Here is a 12,933-nt window from a genome sequence, read left to right on the forward strand (position 1 = left end):
GATCATTGGATTATTTTAACCATTTGGTCAACTGGCGGCTTTCGGTTCTTATATGACAGGGCTTTAGGGGTTGATGACAGGGATCCAGTTTTGGTTTAGGGAGGATGGTGTACACTGAATGATGTTTGGCGTAACCCCTATTTTAAGGGCGGTTAGGTTGTTGGAAATTTTGGAAACAGCCTGATCAGGCTGGTGGCAGAAAAGAGGGACAAGCTTGCCCTCTTCTGTTCCCCCCTCTGGTGTTGGATGCTCATTTCAATGAGTTGGGAAAGGAAAGTCAACAGTTGCAGGCTGCTTGATAAATAAAATAAGCAAGTGTAGGTAAGGGTGCTGCTTATTGGTTGAATGTGCAATTCGATAAATGGTAAATGAAGTGAGTGGTGGGATGCTGCTTCATAAGTTAAGTAAGTGAGGGAAGTATGGATGCTGTTTACTGGGCCAGGATGAGTGAGGTGTCGCTGTCCTGATTAACATTACATGGACGTTTATGCTGTGATTAAAATCAGCTATACTATCTTTCAGTTGTAATTAATAAATATTGGTTAATAAAGTTATTCTTTATGGAAGTTTAATAAAGGTCATCAAACATTATTCGATGTGATGTGTTTATTGAAGGGGACCAGGACAATAACAGTGTACAGCTGCACATCCCATATGCCTTTTGGAGAGTAGTATACATAGTATAAGGGTGAAGGACACAGCCATAGCTACACTCCAGCATCCTACATATGTAGTTATACAGTGTACAAAGCATGCCATCAGAGTCATGCAACACAGGAGGATGCACACTGCAAATATGACACACCACAGTATATTAGAAGTATCTAATCATTGTGTTGACAGAATGTTTCCCTGATGATACTAGAATTTGCTAGTGTCACAGAATGCCATTCTAATTCTATCCTGTAACTAGAAGGATACATAAAGGTGGTTGTGAGGTGGCTAGTAGTAAATAACAGGAGCAACTGTCACACTACTGAAGTAATGATGGAATTGAATCACATACTGTACCTATCCACCTGCACCATCTATACAGTACATTATCAGTAGCCAGCATCACAGGAGAATAATAAATACAATCAACACTGTATTGCCAAGGAAATATATCTGGTAGCAGTAATCCTACCGCCAATCAGGGATTGTAAAAGTCGCAACTACATACATGTGTAAAATAATCGTGACTCCATTATCAGTCACACTTGCAGAATTTAAGTGCTGCTGTAATCGAACATCCTACTTATCTACTTATACATTATTGAGAATAGTGTCAGACATACAGACACCACAGGAGCTGTCTAAAATTTAAATAGCTTCAGTTCAATTGCAAAACAATGACCTCATCAGTGTGTTGAACCAGGAGTGTAGCATACAATACAAAGTCATGATCATTATCTTACTGATGCCACACAAAAGAACTGCAAATGTTTGCATTATTTCCCCTCAAAAAAATTAATTGGCTATTTTTCAGCCCATGACAGTGTTAGTTTAAGTATTAATGTACAAATTTGTGGACATAGTGTTGCCTAAAGAAGCAAATTTTCCTTTACATAATGCATAGAAAATTGTAATCATTACATTACAAACAGAATGCATAGCTACACCTTTGTGTAGCAATGAAGTTTTGGATGTGAAAGGTGGCCTTAGGGGATGGTGTAGTCAATTATGAGTTTAAAAAATATATCCAGAGTATAGACTGAATGAGCACATACTCACCTAACTGTAAACAACCTCTCATACGTACATACATACAATTCTAACATTTTGGGTATTGAACCTCCTAATTATCTTGTTGTACAATCTAGAAATCACTGTATTAGTTGTAAGCACCACAGAAGAACATGCATCTCTGATAGGAAAGATTGCATTTTTTATCAGCATGACCTCATCAATGTGTTTCATGCAGGATGTTTCTGTAAAAGTTGTTATAATGAAGCTGTGTACACATTTAAATGTATCTGCTCCAGGGGATATGAAGCATTACACACACGGGCATGCAAGTTTTCCATACTAGGTATCAAACCTCCTACCTATCTAGTTTACACAATCTAAAGAGCACTGTAATACTTGCAAGTGCCACAAAAGAAATCTGATTGACAAAGGAGAGATTGCACTTTTGTCAGGATGACCTCATCAGTGTGTTTCAGAAAGGATGTTATTGCAGAACTCAAGATAAGGGAGAAGTGAATACAGTTGAATGCATTATTTTCAGAGAAAGTGGATATACACACACACAAGTCTTCCATGTTGGGTATTATACCTCCTATGTACCTAGGTCACATAATCTAGAAAGCAATGTACTAGTTGCAAGTACCACCAGAGAAGATGCACAATATCGTTGTGAAACAGGATATTAGAATATTTGTAAAAATCAATGCTTGTAAGAGATAGTACTGTGATCCCAGGTTGTGCAACAAATGCATATGTTTGCACAGGATAATGTAAGATCACTATTATTGTCACATGTAATGACATACCTTTATAATGCAGTGTGGATATTGTCCTTACTGTACATTGTGTTACTGTGAGGGACACTGACATCTTCCACATAATGGAATGACATAGACATTGACTGTTGCACACCACTTGGTTATGAATGAAAAATTCCTGTGACATCATATCTGTATGACTGCACAGTTGAATTGTCTCATACTTGCACTATGTGTATTGACAAGACAAAGATGCAAGTCATACATAGGGCAGAGCACTGCAGAATGCCAGGCAGTGACAGATGTGGTGAGAACAGGTTAACCAAGCTGGTATCATGATGCAGCTATAAACACTGTAAAGCAGATGCATTATTTCACACAAAATAATTAGGTGAGTTAACATCATTCAAAACTCATGATCATCTTTGGCAAACAGTAATACAGACATACAAATATTGTACAAAAGAAAACTGTAATTATTTGATCTCCTTTTTTTTTCTTTATAGTTTAAGCCCAGTACTGCTAAGCTGATTTGTGCTGCTGATGGCAAAGTATTAGCACATGCATAATCATGTCTTGAGGTGCTGAACTTAACAATAGTAGTTAGCAGTACTCTATGTTGCGTTGTGCCAACTTCTACACAAAGACCTTTACACGACAGCATTTACAATATGTAGCAAGCTGGTTAGTGTAGCAGTAGGATAATGATGTGCTAAGTAAAGGGGTTAGTCAATGCGTACTGAAACAGTAGTCAGTCAAATCATAATGACACGTTGTCATCCATATGTTTCCAAACATTTTTAGCATTCCACTAAGTAATTCAGACCTAAGTGTTGTCTTAACACAATATGTAGAAATTTATATTTGTGAAAGTTAATAGCTGACAGCAGATTTCAGCAAACATGAATGTAAGTAATCATCTTTATTACCCTATTAACCACTGTAATCAGTACATCCAACTCTTCATCTTGTTTAAATTTACAGTAAACTGAATAAGCATGCCTAAGCACAGTGGCTCAGAGTGAGACAGAGTAATGCAATGAAGGCAATCAGACCCAAAGATATTGCCATAAGCATTGCACTTCCATTTAGCATTAAGTGTATTAGTTGACCGACATTAAACATTGCACAAAGGCAGAGGTGGAAGAATAATGATACTGAAGGGAGAATGACTTGGGGGCAGGGACTAAGCAAATTATCAGTAAAAAAGTGTAATGATAGCTCACAACAATATAAAGCCAACAGATACATCTAAATTACTGAACTAAAATCTCTCATTGACACTTAGCTAATGGCTGGAATAGAATTCATCCAAACCAGGATACGCGCACGCCGGACAACGTGCACGGCTCCAACCAATCCATAAACATTCTGAAAAAATGAGCCAGCACGTACAGTTCACTCGAACCCAACTTTATTTATTAAACAGATTCCACTAAATATTAAGGAATCCTATTACCAAGCATACTGGTTTCATGTCATGGCCTTTATCAATGCTATAAATTCAGTACAAGTCAGGACTTGTACTGAATTTATAAAGGCCATGACATAAAAACTTGTTAACTTAGGATCTCTTATATTTAGTGGAATCTGTTTAATAAATAAAGTTGAGTGGCTCATTTTTTCAGAATGTTTATGGAATAGAATTCATGACATTATTAAAAAAAAACATTTCTACACATTTGAGTATTAGCTGTCCATGCCACAGAATAATTACTATTTCCCAGCATTAAAATAACACTATTGAAGCACATTGAAATCTTATGCAAGAAGGAGGGGTGAACAGAGAGGGCTAGAGATAAATGCAAAGAGGGATAGAAAATGTATGTTTTGGAGGACATGTACGAACATTTGTATGCTGTGTTATTCTCCCATCTTAAACCATCATTAATCTGTCATGCTCTGTACAATAAACGGATTGCTACAGGTACAGAAAGGGTGGGAGAGTAAAATAAACATGAATACCTAACCAGAGTAAAGTTGGCTTACTAAGTCTACCTGCTGGGGCTGCAGTGTTTTTGAAAATGATTCTTTGCTGCACTATTTCAATGTTATGTTATGGAATTGTGTCATATGTAGAGCAATATTGATATCTGTAAGTAAATCTATGATAGGAATATGAACTGTCCTGGAGTAATAAACTGACATACAGTTGTAGTCAAACCCATGGCATTATTCCAAAACATCAGGCTACAAAAAGTGTAATTATCAGAACGCTACATAGGAATTCCAAGTTTCATCCTTCCAGTAGCCTAATTAATGTTACATTAACTGTTCCACAGCACTGTCTTTAATCTGCCTTTATTCTGTATTGTGGCAGTGCAGTAGGTTTAAGTATATTTGGTTAACAGTAACTGGACCACTGCTTAACAGATTTAATTCTCCAGCTTTTGCAAGAAGAAGTTAAGTAACAGTCTCTGGCACTTAGCATTGCTGCACTATGGCAAACTCCACACAAATGCTGAGGTCATAAAGTGAAGGCTTTTCCATGGGCCATTTCTGACCATGTGTGTGAATTTATTTTTTGACCAGATTAAATGTGTCAAAATGTGATGGATAGGACAGCGGTGAAAATGTGGTTGGCAAGCAGAGGGTAGCACACAGGGAAAAAGTACAAGAATTTGCAGGAGGATCATGGGAGAGCACCATAGCTATCTACTTCTTCGCAACATTTGTACACATAATTTCAATACTTTGCAAAATCACCACACCAGTGATGGGTGACAATATCTGCAGACATACAGGACATACAAGAAAGACAGGGATGGTGAGGGAGATAAAAGATTGGGGGACATCATGATTTGGGATAGGTAGGTGATAATGGAGGCACACATACATCCATCTTGAGAACAGTGAGAATCTAGTCCTCACCCTCAGAACTGCAGCCACTCCCTGGGTCAATTCCAGAGATGGTATCATCTTTCCAATCTGACAGAGGACCTTTTTACTCCACTGATATGTGTACTGAGGCCTCTCTCCATGATATCCACCACCTGCCCTGTCAGCTCCTGCCAGGACACAAAATCACCACTTCACTAGTACTGCTCCTGAAGGGTACCACTGCACCAGCAGCTGGGGCAGAGCTATCTGACATTCTTGAAGCAGGATGGCAGGGGCTGTGAAGGCAACACTGACAGGATGTTATCTTAAAGTGCTGAGTGTCTGTCTTGCCATCTGTGGAGGAATGGCAGGCCGGGACACAGTGGCTGGTGTACCTCTCTGTGCCGTCAATGACTACTTTTCAGCAGCAAGTTATGCAAACATCAAATTGTTACTAAAGTATAACCCCCAACTAAAAAGAGACAAGGGTGGGGAGATAAAAAATAAGAAATAATTAGACACATGGCATCTAACAGTACTGTATACTTTAAACAAACTTTTTTGGGCAATACATAAACAACTATGATAATTTACTATTTCACACCTTTGCAAGTTTGCTACATCCATATATAATGGAAAGGTACTTTTGTGCTAATTCATAAAAAATATCAGTGCTCAGATACAAGAAGCAGCTCCCTTTATTTCAGTATGATAGACCAGAATTATGCATTCTAGCTTAACATTCACTATTACCATAAGGTAATTCTTACTGAGAGAATGCTGTTAAGATCTTATAAACAATCATCAGTTAAAAACCATCTGCTTCTAGGTAGGAAAGCTGATATTCTGATTGCCTAATGCAAGCAGCCAGAGATATTGGGGAAGGCATGTATGCCTGCGATGAGTATAAGATGCTAGTGCGCGAGGAAATGAAAATAATATTATCGCTTTAATTTTTGTTTGGTTCATACTTACCCCGTGCCACTGTTAGGCAAGTTAATCTCTCCTGGTGCACCACACAGTTTGCAGTAATTGCCTCTGTTGCTGTAAACGACAAAAAGAAGAAAAATATATATGAAAGCCTAATGAATAACCGCATTGGCTGGCTAGATACTTACCGCCACATCATAGACAGATTATATATCAGTATGCTTTCACAACTGGAGGTGTTCCCAGTCCTAAATTCATCCTCTCATTGGCTTAGAAGGTCATGCTTGTGCTTTTTAAGGTTACTATAGTAATTACAACATTGTTCCCCTTTGCATGGAATGTCAGTTGCATTGGAGACAGCCTTGGCTAAGCTATTCCAAGCCTCAGCCTTATGCTGAGAACGAGTACAATCCTCCTGCAGCAGCCTATAGCTTTAGCACCTCACAAGGAGTGCCACAAATATCCTGGACTACTCAACACCCCACCTTTGTGGTCTAAATGTAGCATCATTCTCTCCCTCACCAGCCATGTCTGCAAAAGTCAAGCTTACAAAATATGTCTGAATTGATGTTTAAATCTGATCTCACATACTACTGGTATTGCACAAACATGTACAGCCTTGATAACTGCATTTGTGAGATTGTAAATAGTTGGACTCTTGGCAGACACATTGGCACTACTTATAGCAGATAGCAGCAAAAGTGTGAAACGTGACATTGAGCTGTGCCATGTGTGATGCTCCACCCATTATCACACGTTCCAGTGTTCAACAATTCACTTCTTACTGGCATGGCATTTGAGAGTTGCATATTGGCAGATGAAAGATGGTTGAATTCTGACATATTATCAGGTTGGGGTTTACCCAGTGTTAAAATATTATTGTAACAGCTAGAAATTGAACCCATGGGTTAAAAGAGGAAAAAAATTGCAACTTACTGTATTAACTGACATTACCACAAGAGCTAACTTTACACAATGAAAATCTGACATTTACTAAGATTTGAATGAATGGCGATACCCTTCATAGAGGCCTCACTGAGACAGATGCCTGGTGTCAAAGCCATGCCCTAAAGCTCAATGGCAAAAAGTGCATTGTCATCCCTTTTGGTAAAAACTGTACCCATGAACTACCACATAGGCAGTAGTCTACTTAACACCAAAAGTGTGATAAGATACCTTGGAACACAGGTGGACAGTAGTGTCTCCTTTGATAATCACATCACCACAGTAGTCAAGAAATCCTTCTACGTGGCTCACCTCATCACAAAAGGTTTCTCATCCAGGAAAAAAGAAGTCATTGTTCCCCTCTACTCGTCACTCATTAGACCGATTATAGAATACAGCTCCCCTTTTGGTATGTACCTCACAAGACATCTACAACAACTGGAAAGGCCACAGAAATACCTCACAAAGAGGATTACTGCCCTCAAATAAATGCCCTATGCAGACCATCTCAAAAAACTCCAGCTTTACTATGTCACATATCGCTTACTCAGAGGCGATCTCTGCCTAACATACAAAGCTATGTCAAACCCAGAGCTGTTGGACATGCTCCACTTAAAGAAATCCCAATCCCTCCGAGCTACACCATCTAGAGACATAAATCTTGTCATCACAATAAACAGAACATGCTGGAGGGAACGATTCCTGTCCCAAAGACTTCCCATACTCTGTAACAAACTACCTATCTATATCAAACAAAGCTCCTCATTAGCACTCTTCATGAAAAATCTTGATGATTGGATGGGAGATAGGAAATTCACCCTGGGAATCACTTATGTGGCTCTGCTTGACAGGGGTACAGGAAAATAATTTTGTTGGGTGGCAAAAACCAGGGTACCTTTTTGGCTAGGCTTATATTGGCCCTAGGGCCAATAGCCTAGTGCCTAGCTATGAACCTATATGTGTGTGGTTGTAATCCTGTCTTGGAATGCATTCTTGTGTAAAGGTAATTCTTACTGCAAGTAAGTATGGTTTACCTGGATGCAGCTGAATGTGATGATTGGTGCAGAACAGTTTATGCTACATGCAGACTTCAGAAGACATAAGGGTCCTAAACACATAGTTGCAATATGTGATGACTCATGATGATTATAGGTTCATAGGTAGGTACTAGGCTATCTGCCCAAGGGCCTAAGTAAGCCTAGCCAACAAGGTTTCCTGGCTTACGCCACCCAAGAAAGTTAATTTCCTGTGCCCCTGTCAAGCAGAGCCACAGAAGTGATCCCTGGGGTGTATTTCCTATTTTCCATCCACTCATCAAGATTTTTCTTGAAGAGTGCTAATGAGGAACTTTGCTTGACATAGATTGGTAGCTTGTTCCAGAATATAGGAAGTCTCTGGGACAGGAATCTATCCCTCCAGCATGTCCTGTTTATTGTGGTGACAAGGTTTAGGTATCTAGAGCATGTAGCTCGGAGGGATTGCGATTTGTTAAGGTGTAGCATGTCCAACAGCTTTGGGTTTAACATAACTTTATATGTTAGGAAGAGGTCTCCTTGGAGTAGGTGATATGCTACAGTGTAAAGCTGGAGTTTTTTGAGATGGTCAGTGTAGGGCATCTGTTTGAGGCCAGTAATCCACTTTGTGAGGTACTTCTGTGGCCTTTCCAGCTTCTGCAAATGTCTTGTGAGGTACATTCTAAAAGGGGTGTTGTACTCTATAATGGGTCTAATGAGTGCCGAGTAGAGGGGAACAATGACCTCTTTTTTTCCTGGATGAGAACCCTTTTGTGATGAGGTGTGCCACATAGAAGGATTTCCGGACTACTCTGGTGATGTGATTATCAAAGGAGAGACTACTGTCCACCTGGGTCCCAAGGTCTCTTATCACACATTTGGCATTAAGTAGACTGCCATTTATGTGGCAGTTCATGGGTACAGAGTTTTTACCAAAGGGGATGACAACGCACTTTTTGGCATTGAGCTTGAGGCCATGTCTCTGACACCAGGCATCTGTCTCAGTGAGGCCCTTCTGTAGGATGTCCACATCATTTGGGGACTCGACTATGGCTCCTAGTTTGCAGTCATCTGCAAACTTTGTTAGCCAGAGGCCTTCTGTGTTAGCCTGTACTTCAGAGAAGTAGATACCAAACAGGAGAGGACCCAGAACTGAACCCTGTGGTACTCCACTTGTCACTGATTTGAAGTCAGATTTGTAGTCTGCAACTTTTACAGTACGGGTTCTGTCAGTGAGCCAGTTGGCAACCCATCTTGTGACGTATGGACTTATACCTAGTTTGGTGAGTTTAGCTATAATTCCAAAATGGGGGATGGTGTCAAAAGTCTTGGTGAGGTCAAGATAGGTTGTGTGAACCATCTTACCCTCATCTACGGCTTTGGTGACTGTCTCAAAGAAGTCAATCAGGTTCAGAAGGCATGATCTGCCTTTCACAAACCCGAACTTGGTGGGGTCCAGAGATTGGAGGTTACCAATGTCTTTATTTATGAGTTCCATGATGATGTGTTCCATGGCCTTGCAGACCAGGCTCATCAGGCTAATAGGGCGATAGTTTCCAGGATCGTTGGTGACTCCCCCTTTGTGGAGTGGGATAACTGTTGCTGTGTGCCATTTAGTGGGCACAAAGCCTGACGTGAGACTATGATTGAACGTGGTGCTTAGGTGGGGAGCCAGTTTGTTCTGAAGTTCATGTAAAACGCAGCCTGGGATGTTGTCCAGTCCCATGGATGCTGTGTATTTGGTTTTAGAGAGTGCAGCTTTTACCTGCATAGATGTGATTACAGGGACTCTGCATTCTTCCTGTATAGATATGGGCCCTTTAGTGGGTGAGAGGGGGGTAATGTTATCACTGAACCTATCTGCCAGGATGTTGGCAATATCAGTTGGTTCTGTAATTTTTGTGCCATTGTGCTGTAACTCAGAGCAGATCTGGGTGTTGCCATTGAGATTCTTCATAGCTATAGAATGCTTTGTGGTTGTCCTTAGAATCCGTGGTGATTTTGTTTTCATAGCTAGCTTTGGAGGATCTTATAAGGGATCTCAACATCTTACTGAGGCTGACCAGGCAGCTCCTCCACTCATGGGATTTTACTCTCTTTTGCAACATTTTCTTCCTTCTGTTGTAGAGTTTGTTTATGGCAGGGGACCACCAGATTGGCTTCCTTTTTTTGGAGGATAGCGTCTTGGTTCTGTTTGGGATAGTACGATCCATGCACTCATGTAAGTGCTTATAGAGTGCATTTGTGTAGGATTCAGCAGTCGTAACTGTATTGTCCATCTGCATGGGTGTCATGAAGTTCACCACGTTTGTCTTAAGAAGCATAAATTTGGCTTTAGAGAAATTTTGTACCGTGGTTTTCTTAATGGTTACAACAAATGTATTTTACCCATCATACATACGCTAGTGATTTTTATATGAAATATATTCATTGTCATGTCTAGGAAGTTGGACATGCATTAGGTTGTGTATATCTGTGAAACATATATGCTATAAAGCACATTTTCATTATGCAAGGCTTACTGATACACTGCTTGCAAGGAACAAGTTTAACATTATCACATTTCTTTACTTATAGTCCTGTTCAAAGATTTCTGAGAAATGTGCTTCTTAAACCCTTTCTAAAAATATCTTACAGCTGGATTTGAGCCCTTAATACACAGTATTATTTATCAAAAGTCCCTGCCCTTATACTTTGCACCATGGAGATAGATATATGACCGGCTGAATTTCTCCGCTCTATACTATCCACAATGCTGACGAAAGCACACCATCGCTAGGTACGGTTAAGTTACCTAAGGCAGCCTAAACTAAATGTTTCACTTTTTTCCATAGGTATTGAACACTGTCAAGTGGAGAGCAAATGTACCTGAAAATGAAAAAATGGAAAAGTAAATACTGTGAATAATTGCAAAGTGATCACAAGATTCAAACAAATGTTTCATAAGCATTATTTCTGTCAGTTCACTACATTTATACCTTTGATAGTTGTCAGATGCATTTACTGAAGTAAGTACTCTCCCTGTTGTGGGGGACGTACAATGACACCAGGTGTGTTTGAGCTACCTAAGGCAGCCTAAACTAAATTTTTCACTTTTTCCTTAGGTAATGCACCATGTGTGCATCTTGCCAAATGAAACCAAATGCACCTTAAAATGAAGGAAATAAAAAAATGTACATGTTGTGATACATTGTAATCTGATCTGTACAAGGATTCAAACAATGCTTCATGCACCTTAGTTCTCTAATTTCTCTGCACATACAGCTTGCAGCATACAACTTGATATCTATCAGGTGCATTTACTGAAGTAAGTACTCTCCTTGTTGCAGGGGGCCAAGTAGCATTGCCAAGCATGGTTGAGCTACATAAGGAAGTCTAAATTAATTTTTTAACTTTTTCCTTAGGTAGTGAACTATGTCTGTACACTGCCAAGTGGATAGCCAGTGTACCTTAAAATGAACATCAATGTAAAAGTAAGTATTATGAACAATAGCAGAGTGTTCTATGAACAGGATTTGAACAATGCTTCGTGTGCATTAGGTAACTCAGTTACACCTTGTACCACAGAATTTGACATCTGTGAAGTGCATTTATTAAAGTAAGTAGTCTCCCTGTTGCAGAGGTGGGGTGGGGGTGCTGCTCAATGATGCTAGTCATGTTTGAGCTACCTTAGGTAGCCTAAACTAGATTTTTCAGCTTTTTCTTTAAGCAGTGAATTATGTTTGCACAATGCCAACTGGCGAGCAAATAGAAAAGACATTAGAAGGATAATGTCTATTTATTTATTTATTTTACATTTGCTTACCAGGAAAGTTTGACTGGGCAGAATGCATTTTCAGAGAAGACCTGGGGAGAAAAGCTCCACATAGTAACATTACATAAAGAAAAATGTAACCATGTATATATATAAAATCACCTTTTAAAATTTTTACTTTTTTTTTTCTCAATGTAACCATGAATATTGATTGTCATCTTTTGTACATGTGGAGCTTTTCTCCCCGGGCCTCCGCTGAAAATGGACATGTATCCAGTCAGACTCTCCCTGTTAACAAATGTAAAATAAAATAAATAAATAAATAAGCATAAATGTTACATTTCATAAATAAAACATAGACATAAATGAAACATTTTATATACAACAGTGAGATACATAACATAGTATCAATTTACAGTACTTACAATCAATAATAGTAATCAGGTAGAGCTAGCTGAGTTTATCTATAGTTACATTAGTACAGTTGTTCAATATTTGATGAAAGTGAAGTCCAGAGTTACATAGTGTGCCACATGGCTTGATTTGGTCATAGAGTGTTGAAGTAATTAATTATAGGGTTGCTTATATAGTTAGTGTAATGCCCCGCCACTGGACCAGTAATCAAGGAGCTTCAATCCTCACCACTGGCATCAGTGGAGGACGTACAATGGGAGGATGACAAGTACACACACAATATTTCCCGATGCAGCTTTCTGCATCAAGTGCAATTTCCCTTAAGAGCACACAGAGACCACAGACAGTCCAGGGGTGGTTTCTCCCTCTTTCTCCAGATCCCCAGTAAGATTCCCCACTGGCACAGCTCTAGAGTTGAAATCTCAGCTGAGTGGCCAAGCCAGGACCTCCAGCACTCTCTCTGTCCAAACAGTGCTTCATGTCCCTGCCCAAGTAGCTGACACACACACTCTTTTAGGTTTGATTTACACACACACACACACACACACACACACACACACACACACACACACACACAAACACAGACACACACCTGAGAAAGGCTGGCACAGGCTTATTAGCTATGCCACCT

The sequence above is a fragment of the Protopterus annectens genome, chromosome 1.part0 (genome assembly GCF_019279795.1).
Source record: "Protopterus annectens isolate FY-2018-M chromosome 1.part0, PAN1.0, whole genome shotgun sequence".
In the NCBI taxonomy this organism is placed as follows: Eukaryota; Metazoa; Chordata; order Ceratodontiformes; family Protopteridae; genus Protopterus; species Protopterus annectens.